This window comes from Macaca thibetana, chromosome X (assembly GCF_024542745.1).
Source record: "Macaca thibetana thibetana isolate TM-01 chromosome X, ASM2454274v1, whole genome shotgun sequence".
Classification (NCBI taxonomy): domain Eukaryota; kingdom Metazoa; phylum Chordata; class Mammalia; order Primates; family Cercopithecidae; genus Macaca; species Macaca thibetana.
Genome location: NC_065598.1, coordinates 68,830,466 through 68,855,850, shown reverse-complemented (window position 1 = coordinate 68,855,850; position 25,385 = coordinate 68,830,466). Strand labels below are relative to the sequence as shown.

Sequence of the window (25,385 nt, the reverse complement as noted above, 5' to 3'; positions counted from 1 at the left end):
AGGGACTTGGCTTTGTGCTGTTTTGTTTAGATTTTGAGAATGTTCCGAAGAGTGGAAATGACACAGGGTAAAGGCAGGGTTCCTGAAGCCAGATACACCCAGGTTTGGAGTCCAGCTTCACCACTTACTAGCTGTGTGATGCAGGGAAGTTATTTAACCTGTGTCTTATCTGTTAGGTTCCTTATCTGTCATGGAGCTAATATAGTACCTGCCTCATAGGATGCTTGTTAGGATTTAATGAATTGATCCACATGAAATGCTTAGAACTGTACCTGGTTCATAAGTGCTCTGTAAACATTAGCTGATACTATTTTTTAAATATAGTATAGTAACAGAGAATATAACACACACACTTATTCCCACCATTCAGAATTAAAATGTGTTAAGATTTTGTCTTATCTTTAAATCCTTAAAAAAAAAAAAATCATAGATAAAAGTTGAATATCCTGTGTCCTTCCTCCCCAGTCCTATTCTTCTCCCAGTGCCCCCAGGGCATCCATTGTCATGAATTTGATGTGTATCTTTCCAGTTCATTCTCACCGTGATCAGAAACAAGATGTGGAATTTGCAGGCAATGATTTTTTTTTAATTGGGACAAATAGTACCATACTGTACATATTGTTTTGCAATCTGCTTTTTTCATTCAATATTTTTTCTCCTTTCATCATTTTATTCAGTGAAGAAACATGCAATGTTGTTTCTAAGATCTGCCCACATACATCCATTTCAGGCCATTAAACTGCTTTATAGTATCTCATCCTGTGGATATTCTGTGTTTTATTTAACCATCCACATCTTTGTGGACATTTGGATTGGTCCTAATTTTTTGCCACCACAGTCCATTGCAATGAGCATTCTTACACTTGGTCCTTGGGCACATGTGCAAGTTTCTGTAGAACACAGACTTGCAAATGGAATTGCTGGATCATGGGGTCTGTGCCTTTTCAATTTTACTAGACACTGGGGACCTGGCAGAGTCAGTGGAATACAGCAAGTAAGAGTGTGACTTGGGGTCTGATATATCTAACTTCAAATCCCAGCTGTGTTATTCCCCAAACTGTGTGACTCAGCAATTCTTTGTGCCTCAGTTTCCCTACCTGTAAAATGAGGAGAAAGGTATATATTTCATAGGGTTGTTGTGTGGATTAAATGGGATAATGCATTTAAGGTACGCTACTGACCAAAACATGGTAAGCTATTATTCTTCTTTACTATGTCTCATCACATATTTCCCCCTCAAATTTGAGAGTAGACCTTTTTGTAAAGTGTAGATATGTGAATATAAAAAATACTAGAAAGACATTCATCAAAATGTTAACCAGTATTGGAAATATGAGTGATCTTTTTTCTTTGTGCTTTTTTATTTTCCAAGTTTTTTGTTTGCTTGTTTTTTGGTTTTTGGTTTTGAGATGAGGTCTTACTCTGCAGACAGGTTGGGGTGCAGTGGCGTGATCATAACTCACTGTAGCCTTGACCTCCTGGGCTCAAGTTATCCTCTTGCCTCAGCCTCCCAAGCAGATGAGACTACAGTCATGTACCACCATGCCTGGTTAATTTTTTAATTGTTTGTAGAGACAAGATCTTGCTATGGTGCCCAGGTGATCTAAAACTGGTGGCCTCAAGTGATCCTCCTGCCTCAGCCTCCCAAAGTGCTGGGATTACAGGCATGAGCCACTGCACCCAGCCTTTTCCAAGTTTCCTACAAGTGAAACGTATTAACTTTGTAAATAAAAAACAAAATCGCAATAAATGCAATTTTTAATGGAAAAGAAAGTAAAGTAACTGAGATTTTTTTTAAAAAAAAAGAAAGAATTTTCTTTCTGGTGAGCAGGAGCTCTGCAAGAATAGTAAAAGAAGTCCTAAGAAATAGCTTTGTAAAAGTTGAAAAACAATGTAAATGTTTTCCAGTAGAAGATTGGCTACATATAATACATGTGAAAGAATCTCCAAGATAAGGTATCTGAATGAAAAGGGAATTACAGGACACTGTGTACAATGTGTTTTCTTATTGTATTAAAATGATATTTTTATGCTTACATATGCTGTCTGTCTCTTGAAAGAGTTACAAAAACACCGGCAAGGGAACTGGGTATCTAGGACATAGCAAGGACTTCATCTTTTACAAAATATCCTTTTCTGCCTTTGGAATTTTTAACTAAATACATATATTACTTACTCAAACTTTTTCAATACAATGGTTTTAAAGTAGTTTATGCTAGAATGTAACAGACTTTTTGCAATTATTGTCAGTATCTCCTCAACTACCTTTAATCTAGCTTCCAAAGTTAGGGCAGGCAGACTAAACTGGGGCCCTTATTTGCCTTGGTGTCTGGCTCTAGAGTCTATCCTCTTACCAGCTATGTTGTATCCCCCCACCCCAATGCAAGAATGATTCAAAAGTTAACCAGGCACAGAAGGGTGGAAAGTGACTCCAGGAGAGCATAACAGCCTGAGTAGAGTGGGTGCATGTGGGTTTCTGTCTGTGTGCAACTACAAACAATTGTGTAAAAATTGTAAGGTGGAAAATGGTAAGAGATGCAGCTAGAGAGGTGTTTGAAGGCCAAACTGTGGAGCCAACTCTTTATTAGTCATGCTCAATAGCTTAGACCCTCCTACCAAAGTTGTGGTGTCCCTAAAATATTTACAGTAAGGGAGTGACAAGATCCGATTTGTATTTTTGAGTTTACTTAGGCTGCTGTGTAAAGGATGAATTTGAGAGGCACATGACTGGAGATAGGAAGAGCAACTCAGAAACTGTTAAGAGATGATGCAGGCCTGAATTTAAAATGTGAGCTAGGATGTGAACTTAGGCCTCCCTGACTCCAAAGATCAAATATTATTATATTTCTCCATCTAACACACTGCCTGAAGAAATGAACAATTGAGTTTCTTTGTGCCAGCTTTCCCCATTCTGATGCCAGAAGTATACCAGCAGATATATGTCTTTACACTGAGACAAAGAGAAAAAGGCTACCTCTTTTATTTATTTATTTATTTATTTATTTATTTATTTATTTATTTTTAGACAGAGTCTTGCTCTGTGGCCCAGGCTGTAGTGCAGTGGCGCGATCTCGGCTCACTGCAAGCTCCGCCTCCCGGGTTCACACCATTCTCCTGCCTCAGCCTCCCGAGTAGCTGGGACTACAGGCACCCACCACCATACTCGGCTAATTTTTTGTATTTTTAGTAGAGTTAGGGTTTCACTGTGTTAGCCAGGATGGTCTCGATCTCCTGACCTCGTGATCCTCCCACCTCAGCCTCCCAAAATGCTGGGATTACAGGCATGAGCCACTGTGCCCGGCCAAGGCTACCTCTTAATAAAGCCTGTGGATTCACAAAAGCAATTCTTTGTGAAGAAGGAAACCTCGAAGTACATGGTTTGGCTATTTTTGTCAAGAATTCTTGCTTACAACATCTTGGGGAAACTTCCTTGGGGAAACAGTAAGTTTGTATTCTGCCTTGTTCTTTAAATATTTTGCTCTACTATTAGTATAAATTATCCAATATAGTTTATACCTCAAGTATAGAAACCTTTAGAGAGGTGTATCATCCATAAATCCATGAATGCCCAATTTCAAAATAACCGGCATACAAATAGCACTGTATAATTAATGCAATTATACATTTTAACCTTTGATGATTCAGAAGGCAATTCATGAATCTGGGGGTCTCAGGGTCAATGTTAGAAACATCATTATCATAAGCTCCTAATAGAGCAGAGTTTCTTAATGCTGTATCCGCAGTGCCTAATACATAGCAGACTTTCAATGAATGGATAAGTGAATGAATGATAGAGGACTGTAGCAGTAGACTGGGTAGCCCCTTCTGATCCTGTAGCTTTCCTAGTACCAGCTTGTATGCCTTTCTTTTACATCCTTCTCCTATAAGTAGAATACAAAATAACAAGGCTGAGAAGATTGATCTATGGGAGCTTTTTAAGGGGGAGAAGGAAAAATCATCTAATAACTCAAGTGTTTTTAAACAGCTTTAGCAAGATGTAATTCTCATATCACAAAATTCACCCATTTAAAGTGTGCAATTCGGTGGGTTTTAGTATATTCACAAAGTTATGCAACCATTACCACTACCTAATTCTGGTACATTATTATTCCCCCTAAAAGAAATCCCATGCTCACTAGCAATCAATCTCCTCCTCCCCTACCCCCTGGCAACAACCAATCTACTTTCTGCCTCTATAGATTTGCTATTCTGAACATTTCATATGAATGGAATCCTACAATATGTGCTCTTTTATCACTGGCTTCTTTCATTTAACCGAATGTTTTAAAGGGTCGTCCATGTTGTAGCATGTATCAGTACTTCCTTTATTTTTATTACTGCATAGGAGCTTTCTGAGCCAGTAATTTGTGGTTTGGGTTATCACAGCATTTCCTACATTTTGGACAACTGAAGGAACTCATCTGAAATTGAAAGGAAGCCAGCATGAATACAACCTAGAGTGAATGAGATTACAGCCACCCTCATCTTTGGCAGTGGCATATTTGTGCTGAGCCAAAGATCTGTCTTAATAGGATGGCAGGCCCAAGTTATGTGTTGTGACCTCCTGCTGGCACTGGTCTAGTCTAGGAAGGGCTCTTGGGTGCTGGTATAACAGGATGAGGCAAGTGCCTCATAGCTTGTGTTTCTGGCTTGGGCAGAGCTTGGGTGCAATTCCTCGTCTTCAGACATCTGAAAAAGTATGTCGGGATCTCCTGGTTCCATTTGTTCTGTTTGCCAGTGGGCAGAGTACACTGCGCTGTGCAGACAGGTTAGACAGTTTATTGTAGGCTGATGAAAGCAGATTAAAAAACCATCAGCTTGGTGGGAAACTAGCTCAGAATCCAATCCAAATGTCAGATGAAATATTTACACAGCCAGGAGATAAACCAAGGGAAACAGTGTGCCCTTTGTGTGTGCTTCTGACTGTGCAGGCACACACAGAGCTGCTGACCATTTGTCAACTTCCAAGATTTATTCTGCTGCTTCTGGCAAGGGACAGCCTAATGATTTAATAGCTTGTCAACACCTACACAGAGAAACAAGGACTGGCACTTCCTCATTTCTTATTTTCTTTGCTTTAAATAGGAATTTCTATTCCAAGTCACTGGAACCTGGAAATCAGACTGTCAGATTTCTCTTGACTTGAGTGCACAGTTCCTGAATCCGAGCATGATGAATGTTATAACTTTCCTGTTATACAAACACAGGGTTGCTACCCTTTCAGAATGACCCATTGAGTTCATATCCTAAAGCTTGAGTGTTTGCTTCAGACCGTTGCCGTGAGCCAATTTCAAATTGAGTGAAACTGTTTTGTTTCTGTCCCATGAACCTCTTGAGTTGAATGCCTGCTTGAGTAATCCAGTGCCTTGTTGCCACATTTACATTAGAGATGGAAAAGTTGTTTAGAGGATTTTAGTGCAGAAGATTGGATTTCGTATGCAGAGTATTATTCTCCAGGCATCCTTGGGCAGTTGTGAGTTCCCTGAAAGAAGAGACCATGTCCTCTTCAGCTCAGCAAACCCCACAGTGCCTAGCATAGCACCTAGCGCACTGTCATCTTAGTTAATTCATTTTCAGACAATTCCACCAAGATCTATGATAGAATGATAACCAGAGGGTTATATTTTATATTAGAGTAATACCTTGTGTGTACTGGGTCTTTATCCCAAAGGCAGGTAGTATAGCAAAATGGTATAGAGCTCTACTTCTCAAACTTTAACATGCATATGAATTACCTAGAGCTTGTTAAATGCAAATTCCGATTCAGTTCCTCCAGGCTGAAGCTTGAGATTGTGCCATTCTTGCAAGCTCCTGCGTGATACAATGTTGCCAAACCAGGTACCACATTTTGAGCACCAAGAATCTAGAGCTATGCTATCCAATATGGTAACCAGTAGCCACTAGTGATTAGTAAGCATTTGAAATGTGGCTAGTCCAAATTGAGATGTGCTGTAAATTTTCAGTACACACCAGATTTTAAAGACTTAGAAGAAAATGTGAAATATCTTATTAGTAATTTTATATTGGTTATATGCCAAATTGATAATATTTTGAATATGTTAGGTTAAATAAAATATTCTTAAAAATAATTTCACTTTTAAAAATTTTTTAATGTGACTACTCAAAATATTTTTAATTATATATGTGGCTCACATTATATTTCTACTAAACAGCACTGGTCTAGAGTAGGAGTAGCAAACTTTTAGAATAAAGGGCTAGGCCATAAATATTTTACACTTTTCAGACCATATGATTTCTGTCCCAACTACTCCCAACTACTCAATTCTGCTGTTGTACACAAAAGCAGCCATAGACAGTATGTAAATGAATGAGTGTTGGTTGTGTTCCAATAAAACTTGATTTACAAAAACAGGTAGAAATGGTAGCCTTGAAAACCAACAGCCTACAATCATGGTGAAAACCAGCAGCCTGGCAGCCACCAGAGGGAACAGAACATGGAGTAGAATGTTGGAGCTCCTTCCAAGCCTCATTTCTGAAGAATTAATATTTGGCCTGTCTAGCGGTTCCTTGGAAGACCCCACTTGCAAGGCTTTTTTTATTAGGCATGATTCAAGAGTGTGCTCAGTGTGAAAAACTTTTTCCTTGGGGTATTTGTCAAAAATAATTAGAGACAAATGATTAACTTTACAGCTGCCTATGGTAATAGACAACAGTTGTGGTGAACATTAAGCTAACCAAAAAGCTTAAAAGTAACTGCTGGGGAATGAGGTGTCCACATGGGGCTTAGAAAAGCTCCAACAAATTCCTGGGAATCTAAAAGGCTGTGCATATGCACAGGATGATATGCATTCCCAAGGCTGTGCACATGCTCAGAAAACACCTGAGCAAGGCCAAAGTTCTCACCTATGGCTGAACTTCAAGCTCTGTACAAGTGAAGTGCTAAGGCAAAGTTGTTAACTGACAGAATGTTGAGGGCATGCCCCCAACACACACACAGAGCACCTTGGTAAAGACTGGGAGACTTACTGGCTCCATGAATTTAAGCAAATCTCTGTACAATCGTTAGCTGACCACTAAGCTAAGCAAGCAGAGACTTCTGTGACTCCACATGACAAAGAATCCAGACTTTGCAGAATTAATTTAGAAAAGCCACTAAACAGGCCAGGTGTGGTGGCTCATGGCTGTAATCCCAGCACTTTGAAAGGCCGAGGCAGGTGGATCACTTGAGGTCAGGAGTTTGAGACCAGCCTAGCCAACATGGCAAAACCCCGTCTCTACTGAAAATACAAAAGAAAATTAGCCGGGCATCATGGCACATGCCTGTAATCCTAGCTACTTGGGAGGCTGAGGCAGGAGAATCTCTTGAACCCAGAAAGTGGAGGTTGTAGTGAGCCGAGATCATGCCACTGCACTCCAGCCTGGGTGACAGAGTGAGACTCCGTCTCAAAAAAAAAAAAAAAAAAAAAAAAAAAAAAAAAAAACACTAAACAAATAAACACAGCAGCAACAACAACAAAACTCTGGGAAGAGGGAGAATTTGTTTTCCAGAGTTACCACATATAATTTTAAACGTTCAATTTTTAACAAAAGTTGTAAGATATGCAAAGAAACAAGAAATGGTGAGTACATAGGAAAAAATATCAACATAAACTGTCACTGAGGATCTCCAAACATTGGAATTACTAGACAAAGACTTTAAATTAGTTATTTTAAATATGTACCAAAATTTAAAGGAATGTATGACATGTCTCACCAAATAAAGAATATCAATAAATAGAAATTATATTAAAAATAACTAAATGGTGGCCGGGCATAGTGGCTCATACCTGTAATCACAGCACTTTGGGAGGTCGAGGCGGGCCGATCACCTGAGGTCAGGAGTTCAAAACCAGGCTGGCCAACATGGCGAAACCCCGTCTCTACTAAAAATACAAAAATTAGCCAGGAATGGTGGTGGGTGCCTGTAATCCCAGCTACTCGGGAGGCTCAGGCAGGAGAATTGCTTGAACCCTGGAGGTAGAGGTTGCTATGATCCGAGATTGCGCCATTGCACTCCAACCTGGGCGACAAGACCAATCTCAAAAAAAAAAAAAAAAAAAAAAACTGAAGGGAATCCTTAAGGCTGAAATGAAAGGACACTAGACAGCAACTTGAATCCACATAAAGAAATAAAGACCACCAGTAAGATTCACTACATAAGTAAATATCAAAGTACAAATATATTTTTCTTTGTAACTCTTTTCTTCTATATATGATTTAAAACACAGCTGCATAAAGCAATAAATCCACTTTGATAAGTGCACAATGCATGAAGATATAATTTGTGTGACAATAACAACGCAAAGGAGAGGCATGAAAATGGAGCTATATGGGAACAAAGTATTTATGTACTTAGGCCATTTTGTGTTGCTATAACAGAATACCTCAGGCTGGGTAATTTATAAATAAAAGAGGTTTATTTAACTCATGGTTCTGGAGGCTAGGAAGTTCAAGAAGCATGGTGCTGGCATTAACTTGGCCTCTGGTAAGGGCTTTTGTCCTGTGTCACAACATGGCAAAAGGTCAAAGAGTAGGAAGGCACATGCAAAGAGGCAAAATCTGAGGAGCACCCTGGCTTTATAACAACCCCACTCTTGCAGGAACTAATCCATTTCTGCAAGAACTAATCCAGTTTTGCCAGAGTGAGAACTCACTACCATGAGAACCGCACCAAGCCATTCATGAAAAATCTTCTCTCATGACCCAAACAACTCCAACTAGGCCCACCTCCCAACACTGCCACACTGGGGATCAAGTTTTAAATGAGTTTTGGTGGGGACGAACAAACCATATCCAAACCATAACATATACTATTGAAATTAAGTTGATATTAATCCAAACTGTATTGTTAAAAGTTAAGATGTTAATTATAATACTCAGGCAACCACTAAGAAAATAAATATACATATACATATATACACACACACACACACACATATATACACATATTTTTATATATATATAATACATTTTTATATATGTAAACTAACAAGAAAATTAAAATGGTACACTGGAAGATATCTATTTAATAAAAAAGGAATGCAGTAATGGAGGAATGAATCAAGGAACAAAAACGCCTAAGACATGGAGAACAAGTAGCAATGTGGCATACATAGACTATGCTATGCTATGCCTTATCAGTAATTATATTAAATGTAAATGATTAAACACTCCAATTCAAAATTAGAGATTGGTCAAATGGATTTTAAAAACATAATTCAACTATATGTTATTCATAAAAGAAATACTTTAAATTCAAAGACACGCGTAGGTTGGAAGTAAAAGGATGGCAAAAGATATAGCATGCATACGGTAACCAAAAGAGAGCTGGTGTGGCTATACTAATAGACAAAATTATAAATATATGTCACCTAACTACAGAGCACCAAAATATATGCAACAAAAACTAAAGAAGTGAAAAAGAGAAATAAGAAATTTAACAATAATAGCTGGAGAAGTCAATACCCCATTTTCAATAATAAATAGAACAGCTAGAAAGAAGATCAACAAGGAAATAGATTTGGACAACATGATAAACCAACTAGAGCAGAATATACATTCTTCTCAAGTGCACATGGAACATTTTCTAGGACAGAACATAAGTTAGATTACAAAACAAGTCTCAGTAAATTTAAAAGGATTGAAATCATACAAAGTACTTTAGAATTAAATTTGATGGAAAGGAATGAAATTAGAAATCAATAAAAGAAGGAGATTTGGGGAATTCATAAATATGTGGAAATTAAACAGCACACTCCTAATACAAATAGGTTGAAGAAGAAATCACGTTGCTTCATGGCCTTTTGGCTAAGTTCAAGTGTAGTATCTGTCCTTATCAGTTTAATAACTGATACATCCTCTATCTGAGGACAATATATTAAATGGATTTTTGGAGCAGGGAGATGGAATAAGAACCAGTTTCCTCCACTCCATGCATCAACCTGGTATTGCAGTACCTCCAGAAATGGTGCACCCCTCCCAATAAAAATAAATAAAGAAAAGAAAAGAAATCACAAAGGAAGTTCGAAAATACTCTGAGATGAATGAAAACAAAAACAAAACATGCCAAAACTTATGGAGTGCAATGAATGCAGTACTTAGAGGGAAATTTGTAACTGCAAAGGCCTGCTTAACAGTAAGAAAGATTACAAATTAATAACTTAATCTTTCATCTTAAGAAAATAGAGAAGAGCAAACTAAACCCAAAGCAAGCAGAGGAAAAGAAATAATAAAAATTAGGTGGGGCATGATGGCTCACACCTATAATCCCAGCACTTTGGGAGACCAAGGCGGGTGGATCACCTGAAGTCAGGAGTTCGAGACGAGCCTGGCCAACATGGTGAAACCCTGTCTCTGCTAAAAATAAAAAAATTAGCCGGACATGGTGGTGTGCTCCTGTAGTCCCAGCTACTCAGGAGGCTGAGGCAGGAGAATCACTTGAACCCTGGAGATGGAGGTTGCAGTCAGCCGAGATTGCACCACTGCACTCCAGCTCTGGGTGACAGAGCAAAACTCTGTCTCAAAAAACTAAATAAATTAAAAATAAAAATTAGAGCAAGAAGAACGGAAATAAAGAATAGAAAAACAATAGAGAAATTTGGTGAAATCAAAAGTTGGTTCTTGGCAAAGCTCAGCAAAATTACAAAACTTCAGGTATACTTAAGAAAAAAATGTCTCAAATTATGAAAATCAGGAATGATAGTGGAGATATTACTACCCACCTTAGAGAAATAAAAAGGAGTATAAAGAGCCAGGCACAGCGTCTCACACCTGTGATCCCAGAACTTTGGGAGGCCAAGGCATGAGGAGCGCTTGAGCCCAAGAGTTCGAGACTAGCCTGGGCAACATGGTGAGACCTTGTCTCAAAAAAAAAAAAAAAAAAAAAAAAAAGCATAAAGGAATACTATGAGCAACTGTGTGCCAACAAATTTTATAACCTAGATGTAATGAAAATATTCCTAGAAAGACACACAATACCAAAACTAACAAGAAAAAATGGAATGGAATATCTGAATAGACCTAAACCAAGTAAAAGAGATTGAATCAATAATTTTTTGAATTCCCACAAAGAAAACCCCAGGCACATATGGTTTCACTAGTTAATTCTGATTGATACCAATAATGGTTGAATTTATTTGTCAACTTTATTGGGCCACAAAAATGCTCAGATACCTGGTTAAATATTATTTCTGATTGTATGTGTGAGGGTGTTTCCAGAAGAGATTACCATTTGGATTAGGAGACTAAATCAAGAAGATTTTCCTTCTTAGTATGGGTTGGCATCATCTAATGTGTTGAGGGCCTGAATAGAACAAAAAGGTGAAGGAAGAATTATCTCCCTCTCTTCCTCCCTTCCCTTCTCTTCCCTCCCATCCCTTCCCTCCCCACTCCTCCCCTCCCATCTCTCAATGACTGACTGCTTGAGCTAAGATTTCAGTTTTCTCCTGCCCTAGGACTGGGATTTACACCATCAGCCCTCTGGTTCTCAGGCCTTTGGACTTGGAGTAGAACTTACACCATCATTTCTCCTGGTTCTCAAGTCCTCAGACTCAGACTAGAGCTATACAACCAGCTGTCCTTGGACTCCATTTTGCAGATGGCAGGTCAAAAGTCTTCTCAGCCTCCATAATTTCATGAGCCAGTTCCTCACAATAAATCTATTTTATATAGATAAATGATAGATTTATTTATCTAGATATTTATTTTTACATGTATATCTAGAGAGCGAGAGAGAGAGAGAGAGAGAGAGATCTCCTATTTGTTCTTTTTCTCTGGAGAACCCTGACAAATAAAACTTCCCAACTATGAGGCCAGTTCTACCTTTATGCCAAAACCAGATAAAGAAATCACAACAGGCTGGGCACAGTGGCTCACGCCTATAACCCCAGCACTTTGGGAGGCCAAGGCAGGAGGATCACTTGAGCCCAGGAGTTAAAGACCAGCCTGGGCAACATAGCAAGACCCCCATCTCTACAAAAACTTTTTTAAAAAATTAGGCAGGCATGTCGGTGGGCACCTGTAGTTTTAGCTACTTGGGAGGCTGAGGCGGGAGGACTGCTTGAGCCCAGCAGTTTGAGGCTGCAGTGAGCTGATTGTACCACTGCACTCCAGCCTGGGTGACAGAGTGAAACCCAATCTCTAAATAATAATGGCAAAATAACCCAGTTTTAAAATGATCAAAGGATACACATAGACATTTCTCCAAAGAAGATATATAACTGGTCAATAAATATATGAGGAAATGCCTGACATCATTAGTCATTAGGGAAATGCAAATCCCAAACCACTATGAAATATCACTTCACTCCTACTAGGATGACAATAATAAAAAAGATGGATAATAGCAAATGTTGGCAACAATGCAGAGAAATAGGAACCCTCATACATTGCTGGTGGAAATATAAAATGGTGCAGCCACTTGGGAAAACAACACGGCAGTTCCCTAAAAAGTTTAATAGAGTTACCAAATGACCCACAAATTTTATTCCAAGGTATATAACCACATATGTTCACACAAGAATGTGTACACAGATTTCCATAGCAGCATTATTCATAATAGCCAAAAACTGGGAAACAACCCAAATGTCCATCAACCGATAAATGGATAAACAAAATGTGTATCTATACAATGGAATTCAGCCATAAAAAGAACAAATTACTGATACATACTACAATATGGATGAACCTTGAAAACATTATGCTAAGTGAAAGAAAGACATAAAAGGCCACATATTCTATTATTCCATTTGTATGAAATGTCCAGAATATGAAAATCCGTAAAGACAGAAAGTAGATTACTGGTTGCCAGGGAATAGGGGAACAAGAAGTGAATGCTCAATGGATATGGGATTTCCTTCATGGGTGATGAAAATGTTCTGGAATTAGATATTGGTTGCACAACTTTGTAAATATGCTACTTGTGAATATACTAAACAATGCACTCTAAAAGGGTAAATTATATCTCAAGGAAAAAAAAAAGGCAGAGGGACAGATTTGGCTCATGGGCCATAGTTTGTCAACTCCTGGTCTAAAGCAATGAGTTTTGGAGTCACACAGATCAGAGTTAGAATCCTAATTTTTCAACTTAGGAGCTCTATGACCTTGGACAAGTCACTTAATAGCTTTAAGCCTCACTTTTCTTTTTTATATGTTGGGGATATGTATAGTGTCTCCCTTGTATTGTGTGAGGGTGGAGTTAGGTCAAATATAAGCTCCATGAAGGCACGCTATCTCCAGGGCCTAGAACTGGCAGGCTCTCAATATACATGAATGAATAACTGAAGGATTTAACACAGTCGCTGACTCATTGTAATAAATAATAGCAAATCCTTATACAGTATTTACTGCATTACAGGTACTATTCTAAGTGCTTTGCAGAACATTATTTCATTTAATACATAGTATTATTATCATCCTCATTTTCCAGATGAGGAAACTAAGGTACAAAAAAAATTATGTAATTTGCCCAAAATTACATGCTAGCAAATGGTACAGCTAAAATTAAAACCCAGGCAGTTGTGCTCATAAGTCTATGCAATAAATGTTGAATGTCAGTTATCATCAACATCATCATCATCATCATAGAGTTTAAAACATATCCAAGGATACAGATCTCCTTTCTCCTTTTGGTATCTAAGCACATACTAAAAACTCTACTTCCTCAGTGTTTGATTTAGGGTGAGGATGCTTCCCAAGTCTCTGATGTTCTGCTAGAGAATATATTCATTCTTTCGTCTATCCATTCATTCATGTGTTTATCAAGCATGTACAGGATCCCTACTGTGTTCTAGGCCCTGTGCTATATAGAGATAAAAAAGACATACTATCTAACCTGAAAGAGCTCAATGTCTAGTCGGGAAGACATTTATAATCCACAGTGATAAGTGCTGTAGTAGAGATTATGCAAGGGTGCTGTGGAAGCAGAGAAGACCCAAGCAGGGGATAGTGTGGAGGTAGGAAGAAGGAAGGACCTGTGAACACTTCCTGGAGGAAGTGGTACCTGGAGAATGTTCCCAAAAAGGAATGTGGATTCGTCAGGTGTAGGAAGGGAGAAATAAGTCAAGATTACGTTAAAGTGTATGTGTGTGTGTGTGTGTGTGTGTGTGTGTATACACATGGGAGGTTGCAGTGAATATGGGAGGTTGCAGTGAACCGAGATTGTGCCACTGGGAGGTTGCAGTGAACCGAGATCGTGCCACCGCACTCCAGCCTGAGCGACAGAGTGAAACTTCGTCTCAAAAAAAAGCCCTCATATATATATATTCCATTAGTTCTGTTTCTCTAGAGAACCCATCTAATACCAATCTCTGTTACATTTTACCCAGTTGTCCCCAAAATATCCCTTACATGGATTTGTTCAAATCAGGCTCCAAAGAAGGCCCATACTTTAGGCATATACTTGTTAGGTTTAAGGCTACTTGATAGAATTTCAGGCCTTATGGAAAAGTGGGGACTAATCAGCTTGAAGCCCCTCTGGACATCCCAGATTCCCTAACCCTAGGAGCTTCAGGATAGCCTCTCCCTGGCTGGAGAAAGGAACTAGCCATTCAGGCCCCAGGTCCCTCATCAGATCTTTTTTCTGTTCCCCAATAAGGGGTGGAGGGACTGTCACCTTGGGGTGGAGTGGGGAGACAAGGAGAACCAGAGAAATGCCTTGCAACCAAGTTTGTGCTCTGCCTCCTGTCCAACCACCCCTAATCCCCACCTCCATCCTGGCTGACCTCAGAAATATTTGGTTCAGCTGTGTAAATGTCATCGTAATTACAGTCATTCTTAGGAGCTGCTTATCATTATGCCTAATTACAGTACAGCACAATAATCATTATGTGTATCATTAAAGATGTGTCAGATCGACTTTGCCATTAGTTTTATTGTATTTCAATACTAAATTGCTCCAGTAGGCACAGCTTTTAGAGCTTGTTGCTCGTGGTCCCTACTGGGGAGCACAAGACCAGCTGTTGGCCGGCCTGCATCTGAGCATCCCATCCTGTCCCGCCCAGTCCTGTCCACTGCCACCTGCACTGGCTCTGCTGCAGCCCAGTTCGGAGGTGCATGCCTGCCTGCCTGCCTGCCTGTCTGCCCTTCCTCTCAATGGACTGCACACCTGGGCTTAAGGCAGAGTGATTTGCACTTAACAAACAGCAGAAACAACCAAAACGACAAAACCCTGAAGGCTCTGCCAGCATCAACCACTGTTTCCCCCGTCCACCAGGATCTCAGTCAAGCTTCTCATTGATTCATTCCATGCAACATTTTCATTATTCTCCCTCTATGATGACAGGGAATGTGAAATGAGCTGATATGTCCAAAGTCATCGGGTTCATCATTAGCAGAACCGGAAACAGAACTAGAAGCTGTGATGCTGAGCCAGAGCTTCTGTGGGAGCCCTGGCCAGGTCAGGCTCCATGCGTTAGGCATTCCTCTCTGGTAATGGATGCATTTTCAGTTTTCAAATGTACTAAACGATGCTATCTGTGCTGCTGGGAAACTTCTTGAGAAGCAAGCACAGGAGAGTTGAGGGGTGTGGGGGCGGGGAGCAGTACTTTTCCAACTCGTGTTTTCGTGCTGTGAGAACCAAGCTGAGAGCCTGGACGAGGTCACCCTACACCTTGCCTCGCTGGTACATTGTCAGGCTGCCTCTGCCAGCAGACTTCTTGCAGCTTGCCAGCACCAAGGTCGTCACGAATCAGATAAACCAGTGTTGAAGAAGCATGTGTAACATATCAAATCGTTGCCTAACGAGACTTTCCTCTGGGTCCTGTGCAGATCCAACGAGTGAGTTCAGTGCATGTTTGCTCAAATGCTCATTTATTCAGCCAGCCTTGAGTGAGGGCTATCTTTGTGCCCTGCATTGTGCTAAGAAAGCATCTTTGTGCTGTGTAGTTCTTGCTCCTAAGAGCTGCAGTCACGGCCCAATGGGGAAGGAGAGCATGTAAACAAAGATGCCAGAGTGGGCCAGAGGGCTGTAAAAGGCCTTTTGGATGGCCAGGTGTGGTGGCTCATGCCTGTAATCCCAGCACTGTGGGAGGCCGAGGCAGGCAGATCACAAGGTCAGGAGATCAAGACCATCCTGGCCAAAATGGTGAAACCCTGTCTCTACTAAAAATACAAAAATTAGCTGGGTGTAGTGGTGTGTGCCTGTAATCCCAGCTACTCAGGAGGCTGAGGCAGAAGAATTTCTTGAGCCAGGGAGTTGGAGGTTGCAGTGAGCTGAGATCGCGCCACTGCACTCCAGCCTGGCAACAGAGTGAGACTCTGTCTAAAAAAAAAAAAAAAAAAAGACCTTGTGGAAACACAGGGGAGGGAATGAGGAACTCTGCCTTTGGGGAGTCAGCAAAGACTTCAAAGAGGTTACATTTGAGCTGAGTCTTGAAAGCTGAGTAGGAATGGTCTAACCTGAGAAGGGAGGGCTGGGCATTCTCTGCAAAGGGAATGGTGAATGGAAAGGCAGGGAGGTGTGACAGAGCGTGAAGGAACCCAGGATCCTTTTGCAGATAAAGAGGAAACGAGTTTCCATCAATGTGTCTCATGGCCTTAATAATTTAAGGTCAGACCTCAAGGTGGACCATCACTCTGGTTGACTGGTTTTCCATGACCTTTGCTTCTCTGCCCCGCTTTTGTGCCAGCCTTTTGGCCTTTTTTGCAGTACCTCTGAATTTAGCTCAAAAGCTTATGCTGAAATATGCCATTTCGTTTTGTTCATTCTACATTTTGTGCCAATCACACTGGCCCATTGAATGGCTTAGCTATATGTTATTCTAGGTTTTGTGGAGCAGCAAAAGGAGGCCTTTTTTTTCCCTAGAGTCAAACTCAAGGAAGCAGAGCCTGCTGTGGGAAAGGATGGCACAAAATCTTTGAGGACATCTGAACTCCTTGGGCTAGGCATTTGCTGCCCATGTCTGTTGTCAACTGAATGGCGTGTTTGTTGAGCTGCGACTGCTCTCTTCATTAGAGGGACATTAAAATGCTGTTGGTTTGAGTGAGGCAAGGTGATAAATCATCCTTGTGTAGACTCTTAAACTATTAGGGGACAAGCCTAAGTGTGCCTTTGCTAATCTGTTGGTGAGCATTAGCCACATCTAGAGCCTTGGAGGGGCCCAACAGTCATAAGTTGGAGTTTTTGTAATGAAAATGAAACCCCCTTCATTTATCTAGCCTCTAGACCTTTTCACAAAATTTCTTCCTGTGATCCTCATATACAACCCTTTAAGGTTGGTGGGGTGGAAACTTGTGCCCCATTTGACCAATGTGGTGACAGAGCCTTGAAGAATTAAGTGTTGGTGGAAACCAGGCCCCTGATCACAGTGCTGGGGACCTTTCCTACTACTCCGTGCTGCCTGCTTCTGAGCCAGCCTTTCCCCTGCACCGTGTGGGCCTGGGCAGAGGTGGCACTCACGCCTTTACAGGACAGCTGGCTGCCAGGAAGCACCAAGTCTACAACTGTGGAACGGGCTCCCCGCTATGTTCACAGTACCCTTGCCTTAAGAAATACCTCTGGATGCTTGCCATGTTAGCACCAAACTAGTAAGGTAGATAAAGAATGATAAAGAGCAACCTTGCAGAGCAAATACCTCTCCAAGATCTATGTCATTTACTCCCTTCTTACCAGCAGGATCAGGTTCAACCTACATAAATCTATTTTAGTGTATTTTAATTGCTTGTAAACTAAGTGTTTCCTGGATATGCCACTGACCATGAATAATTAGAATCATTTCAATGACTGGGTTTTGGAAAGTGAATGGGAGAGCAGACAAAAAGGGGCTGCTCAGAAGTGAGAGTCATTTGTTAAAGTGTGAGTGGAAGCGTTGTCTCAGCCTTCTCCAGTTTTGGTTTGTTTTTGTCATGATGTCACTAGAGCCGCCTGTTTTTCAGCTACTCTGGCTGCCCTTCATTTTGTATGCATCTCTCATGTTAAGTAGTGCCAGCTGCTGACAATGACCAGGCCTGACTGGCCACATGTCAGAGTCATTCATTCACTCAGCAAAGATGTATGGAGCACCTACTATGTGCCAGGCCCATACCAAATCTTAGGGACAAAGAAAAGAATAAGGCCCAGTTCCCACCCTTGAGGAGAACACTGCCCAGTGGAGGAGACAAGCACAAAAACAGTTACACTAGAATGTGTAAGTGATAGAATCAAGAGGCAGTGAGCTGTGGGAACACAGAGGAGGAACTTACTCCATCTGGGGGAGCTGGGAACGGCACAGTAGAGAGGCAACATTTAGCAAGGGCTCAAGGGAAACAGAAGAATTGACCAGATAAAGAGGAGTGGGGAGAGACACTTCAGGTCAATGTGGCTACAGTTTAGGGGCTATAGCCCAGGCCACGGTGTGCGATAAGGCTGGAGAAGTCAGCTGAGCCAGACTGTGAAGGCCTTTGTATGTCCTGCTTTCAAGTTTGGACTCAGTCCTGCAGTCAGTGGGGAGCCAACCACGGTTTTTAAGCAAGGGAATGACATGATCAGATCTGAATTTCTGATGGAAAGCTCAGGAAGGCAGGGGAGACAGGGAAATCAGTTAGAGGCTGACTAGGATTTTGCTTTGTCTTCCCTCTGGACTGCAGGAGCTCCTTGTCTGCACCTCTATTATGGTTCTTCCCACAGTGCATTACAAATGATCATTTGCATAGCTGTCTCTCCATTCACTCCTTGAGGGCAGGGGCCAAGTCTCATGCATCTCTTCATGACCACAGCTTGGCACACAGGAGTACTCAAGAAACATTCAACATCATGTGAATGAGTGAATAAATGAATCAATAGGTGCTGAGCAAGTGCAACTCCAATTTGCCCCAAGTAACCCCTCTGATGGATATATCAGAGATAAATCCTACTCTGATGGAGTAGCAATTCCATCCATGGCTTTGCCCCTCTCTGCCAAGGCCATCATTCTATTGTGGTCCATCACAAAAAGAAACATGCATTATTCAAAGCAGACAAGAAAGTTGCTTACAGAGCTGTGTTGGTGCTGGTTTTGACCCAGTACTCTGTTCTTTCTGTATAAATTAATTTTCGATGACTTGTTTACAGTATGTCTTCATCGTCCTCATTCTATTTCTTGTGCATTTCATACCTTCTCTTCCTTCCTACTTAAATCTTGCTCATCCTTCAAGGCCAGTTCGACTGCCTCCCATCTCCTCCATGAAGCCTTATTCATTACTCAGCCCCCACACTCAGAATTAAGAACTCCCACTTCAGAATTTCCCTTGAGAAATGACTTACCTCTGACTTTCTTCTCATCATAGTTATTCCTGTACTTGTCTGCATTCTCTACTAGACTGTAAGCTCTTCAAGACTAGAGATTGTATCTGTGTCATCATCATCTCCCCAGCACCTACCACACTGAATCCTGCCCCAGCAGATAACCAGTGAGTGTTTTCAAATATAGGTTGAGCATCCCAAATTTGAAAATGTGAACTCCAAAATGCTCCAAAATCCAGAACTTTTTGAGCACCAACATGGTATGCAAAGGAATTGCTCACTGGAACATTTTAGATTTCGGATTTTTGGATTAGGCATGCCCAACTAGTACGTATAATGCAAATATTCCAAAATCTGAAAAAAAAAATTCAAAATACAAAATACTTCTGGACCCAAGTATTTCGGAAAAGGGATATTCAACCTGTAATACCCAAAGCATAGCGCTTGCTATCGGGCTGTCCCCTGAGAGATAATGCCAGTCTTGGGAGTGCTCTATGTCTCTTTCTATCTTCTTGCACACAGTTAGATATGTTTTTCTTTGTTTAAAAAGTAGTGAGAAAAAAAATCATTGCTCATCAAACAATGGGAATATCACAGAGGTAGAGATCTCCTAAACCGTATTATTTCGGAAGTCTTTTTTTGTACATATTTAGAGGGTACAAGTGCAGGCTTCTTATATGCGTATATTGCATGGTGGTGAAGTCTGGGTTTTTACTGGGCCCATCACCCATTATTTTGGGTATTTTGATGAAATCAGGCATGTTCAGGGTGGTATTACTTCAGGTATTTTGAATGCACAAAATCCATTGCCTCTAAACGAAGCACAAACACACTAACCCATTCAGGGTCATAAGTACAAATCTTTCTTGAAGAGCTTATTGTATGGTGGGACTTTCTGAGTAAACATAAAAGAAAGATGATGAGCATTCTCTTTGGAAGGACTTACAATTAGCTCTACTTAGAACACATTGTGCAAAATACCAAGAATTCAAATTTTCCAGGTAGAAATGTCCAGCAGATGATTATAAATGCACGTCAGAGGCTGATGACAAACACTGACAGGACCCAGAGATGTAGGATCTCCATGTAGGCGTGATTACAACACTGAGAGAGGGTGCGAACTCCTGCAAAGAAAGAGAAGAGAGGCTGAGGATATAACCCAAGGGCACCTACATTTCAGAGACAGATGAAAGAAGAGGATCCAGGGAAGGAGACTGAGAAGGAACAGGGAGAGCAGTTGTTATGAGGGAGAAGATAGTGTGATGACATATGCTGGAGAGAGATCAAATAGGATTAGTGATAACTGAAAAGAAGACCTTAGTTGGGTAATTAGGAGGTCACTCTTGATGTCCTAAAGCAGGAATAGCAAATGTAGGGCACATATGACTACGTGCCCTCAGACCCCACCCTGCCGGGGTCTATGTACCCCTATGGATACATCACAAATTGATCATGGCCCACTTCCCTGTTGTGAACCAAGGCACAGCCTCAGAATGTTTCTCAACACAGTACCCCAAGCAGCTACTACTGATCAATCCGAGTTGTCAAGAAGCTGAAATCTCTTTGCCATCTCTCTTCTAAAAACAGTTCAAGGCCGGGCACGGTGGCTCATGCCTGTAATCCCGCACTTTGGGAGGCCAAGGTGGGTGGATCACCTGAGGTCAGGAGTTCAAGACCAGCCTGGCCAACATGGTAAAACCCCGTCTCTGCTAAAAACACAAAACATTTAGCTGTGTGTGGTGATGCACGCCTGTAATCCCAGCTATGCAGGAGACTGAGGCAAGAGAATCACTTGAACCCGGGAGGCGGAGGTTGTAATGAGCCAAGATTGCTCCATTGCACTCCAGCATGGATGACAGAGTTAGACTCCATCTCAAAAAAAAAAAAAAAAAAAAATCATTGGAGGTGTGGGTTGCAGTGAGTTGAAGTGTCTGAGAAATGAGGAGGTCAAGGTTTTTAAGAAAAGAGAAATTTTAATAAGTTCAGAAGTAAAGGGATGGAGAGAGGGCAGTTGTTTGGAGTAGTGTAAGGATCAATTCTTATTAATCCTCCAGTAGAAGCAGTTTTCAAAGTCATCTTAGTACTTGTCCAGCAACAAGCCAGGTAAAGCAATATCCCTATACTCTTCCTTCTTCCATCCCCACCCTTGGCTTAAGGAAAATTTGATGTAAAAAACCTTCGTGTGTAGGCTTGTTTCCAAAATATTCATTTGATTAACAGAGACATATGGTATAACCAGAGTTGGCTCTGCACACAGTATGAAGAAGGAATTCTCTCTAATCGTGGAAATTTGAGGATCAGCAGTGATGGGGCAAGGTATTAGTCTTGGCCAGGGCCCTTCCCTAAAACCCTTGAAACCATACCCTGAAGGAAAATTCTGGCCTGCAGGGAGACCCCTGCCACCCTGCCCTTGTCTTTCCTGTCTCCTCCTCTAGACCTCCTTCTTCCCCTTCCCAATCTAAGCCCCTTCTCATTTTTATCTCTTCTACTCATTTCTGTCAGCTCTGTGCCTCTCTCTCCTACCACTTCAAATTTCTCATTCCCTCCTCTGCTTTTCCATCTTTCTTATTAGTCATTTTCACTTAGAATCCTTCTCTTCTTGATCTCTCTGCCACTCTTTCTAGCTTCAGCATTTTGGGATACAGGGTAAGCCTTCAGAATTCACAACAGTCCTAAAAGGTAGGTTCTGTTATTATTCCCATTTTACAAATAAGAATACCAAATTACAGAACAGTTAAGTCACTTGCCTAAGGCCACACAGCTAGTAGATGGTTGTGTTAGTCCATCTGCATTGCTATAAAGGAATACCTGAGGCTGGGTAATCTATAAAGAAAAAAGACTTAATTGGCTCACAGTTTTGCAGGCTGTACAAGCATGACACCAATATCTTCTGGCGAGGCCTCAGGAAATTTCCAATCATGGTGGAAGGCAAAGGGAGCCAGCATGTCACATGGCCAGAGAGGAAGCAAGAGAGAGACGGGGGAGCTTCCTGACTCTTTTAACAACAAATGTGACATGAACTCTCAGAGCTAGAATGCACTCATTACCATGGGGAGAGCACCAAGCCATTCATGAGGATCTGCACCCATGACCCAAACACCTCCCACCAGGCCCCACCTCCAACATTGGGGATCACATTTCAACATGAAATTTGGAGAGGACACACATCCAAACTACATCAATGGTAGAGCAAAGATGTAGGGCTCATCCCATATGACTCCAGAAATCTCAGTCTTTAACTGCTATGCGTATTGCTTCATGATGTAGTGGAATCCTATAAAATGGGAAGTTCAAAGTCATTGGTTCAAGTTCACATCTGTTAACTGTATTACATAGTGTTAAGATTATGATCTTGGACAAGTCACCTAATTTGTCCAGTGCCCCACACATTTGAGGGCATTTTATTGTACACTAACTAATACCACATACCTTAGCTTGGATTTATTTCTCTGCTTTTGCTATAATTATATCTTCCCTCTCTATTTGATTGTCATCTCCTTGAGAGCAGTCATCAGACCTTATTCTTTTTTTTTTTTTTGGTACCCAGCTTGCCCCCCAGGGCCTAGAATGATGCTTAGCACAATGCATGCATGCGCACACATGCACACATATACACGCACACGCACACTACTGTGGATTGACTAACATAAGAACCTTACTAATTAGATGACATGCAAAAGGGCTATATATATGTGTTCACGAAAGCCTCTAAGTACTTTTAGCTAATGAAATAAGATGTTAATATTGAGCATATTCTTTGCTTAAATATAATTAGTGCTCAAGTTACAGTGAGCTATGATTGCATCACTGCACACCAGCCTGGGTGACAGAGTAAGATCTTCCCTCTAAATAATAATTATTATTATTATAATTAGTGCTCCAGTAAGATAACATTTCCCAGGTTTGCCTGATTATTTTGCTTAATAAACCTTTTCTATACCAATAAATTAAATACCATTAAAATATCTGAAAAATAAAACCATTTCCATGCCCTCTTCATTCACTCAAACAATTCTTGGCACAACCATGCACTGGTGTATAAGCCTCACCACCAAGCAGTTCTTAAGTGCCAACTCTGTGTTCAGAGGTAAAATGAGTACCACAGGTAGGATACAAATGTAGTCCAGACAGAACCCCAAGTTTCTATTCCAGCAACTAAGAATTCACTTTTTTTCCATCCTCATCTTCACCTCCACATGTTGCATCTTATCTTCAATAGCCCCTATCTCCCTGACCTTTTGGTTGTGCTCTAGACACTCCCAGTCCCCCATCCTCCTGCCTGTTCACAAGCACTTTTGATGTGCTGCTTCCTGCCAGTTCAATTCAACAACTAATGGAGTTATTATTTTTGTTTGTTTGTGTTGTAAAGCCATGGCAATAAAATCTACTCCGAATAATATCACTGCAATTTTATGTCCTTAAAATGTACCATAAATGACATATGTAATCACTGAATTTCCTGTAAACAGAAATGTTTTTCTGGGAAAAAAGAGGGCTTTTTTGTTTCCATCATGGTTGAGCCCAAGTTCTTTGATGGAGTAATTGGTGATATAGGAGAGATTGAGAAGCATCGTACAAGACCATGTTATGGTTCAAAGTGCTGGTGCCGTGTTATTCTGGTTATGATGAGTTCTTTTCAAAGGGTGATTCAGGACAAGAAATGCTCTTCCTGACCAGAACCCACATTACCGTCACAGGCATGACTTCCCCAACTAAAAACAGTAAAGCCTCAGGGGTCTACAAGCTCTCTTGGGCATTGACCTTGGACTTGCCCTGATAGAAGCAAGTATAATTTTTAGGGAAAAGTAGACCTTGAGTTAACAATAAAAAATGCAAGAGCTACTTGGATGCAAGAGCTACTTGGATTTTTATAGAAAGGGATTTGGACAGAAGTTTGCTTGCTTTCTTGCTTTTTTTTTTTTTTTTTGGAGACGGAGTCTCTCTCTGTCACCCAGATTGGAATGCAGTGGTGCAATCTCAGCTCACTGCAACCTCCGTCTCCTGGGTTCAAGCGATTCTCCTGCCTCAGCCTCCCTAGGAGCTGGGATTACAGACATGCAGCACCACGCCTGGCTAATTTTTGTATATTTAGTAGAGAAGGGGTTTCACAATATTGGGCAGGCTGGTCTCGAACTCCTGACCTCGTGATCCACCTGCCTCAGCCTCCTAAAGTGATGGGATTACAGGCGTGAGCCACCATGCCCAGCCTTTTTTTTTTTTATTTTATTTTTTTTATTTTTTTGAGACAGGGTTCCACTCTGTCGCCCTGGCTGAAGTGCGGTGGTGCAATCTTGGCTCACTGTAACTTCTGCCTCCTGGGTTCAAGCATTCTCATGCCTCAGCCTCCCAAGTAGCTGGAACTACAGGCATGCACCACCATGCCCAGTTAATTTTTGTATTTTTAGTAGAGATGGAGTTTCACCATGTTAGTCAGGCTGGTCTCAAGCTCCTGGCCTCATGGGATCCACCTGCCTCAGCCTCCCAAAGTGCTAGGATTACAGGGGAGAGCCACCACGCTCGGCCCTATCACAGTATCTCTTTCCCATCTGCTCCATCCCCACAGCAATCACTCTGGTTCAAGCCTTTTTTGTCCCCCACCTTGTACTATTGCAGGTGCCTCCACTTGCATTTGCTGCTCTCAGTTCCCATAAGGCTCAGCTCCAGTCCTGACCCTGCCTCATTGCCTGTCACATCATGTCCTGTCTCCTTAACATGGGAATCAAGGCTTCCTGTGCTCTCTTTTTCCAACTTTAGCCCACTAACAGCGCTTGCTGGTCCCCAAAGTTGTCCTGCATTCTCTTGCCTCCTCTATCCCCCGACACACACTCCATTCCTGCCTGTCTAGAATCACCCCATCCTTCAAGAACCTAATTCGCCCTATTGGATGTGAATCTGTTCAGAATCCCAATCATTTGGTTTCATTCATTCAGCAAACATGAATTGAGCGCCTTTTATTTTCCAGGCCTTATGTTAGGAGCTGTGGATAATATAAAGATTAAAAAAACAAACAAACAAAAAATATTCTTCCCTTGTGGATCTCCGTCTAATGGGCCAGAAATACAGACATAACTAACTCAAAATACCTATTATGCTGCCTCTGACTCCCATCCTATAGACTCTTTTCCCTCAGCCCGTAAACATACTTAATATCCTCCCATCTTAAAATACCCACCTACCCCAGCCCTACCCC

The 25,385-nt window shown here is 41.2% G+C and overlaps 1 protein-coding gene and 1 non-coding gene across 3 annotated transcripts in view; both read left to right on the top strand.

Moving 5' to 3' along the window:
- HDAC8 (histone deacetylase 8) overlaps window positions 1-25,385 on the top strand; it is a 241,139-nt gene that overhangs the window by 188,155 nt on the left and 27,599 nt on the right. The gene's annotated exons all lie outside the window — the stretch shown is intronic.
- On the top strand, window positions 9,788-9,978 carry LOC126947075 (U2 spliceosomal RNA). The gene has a single exon (XR_007722918.1). It is a non-coding gene; the product is annotated as a U2 spliceosomal RNA (small nuclear RNA).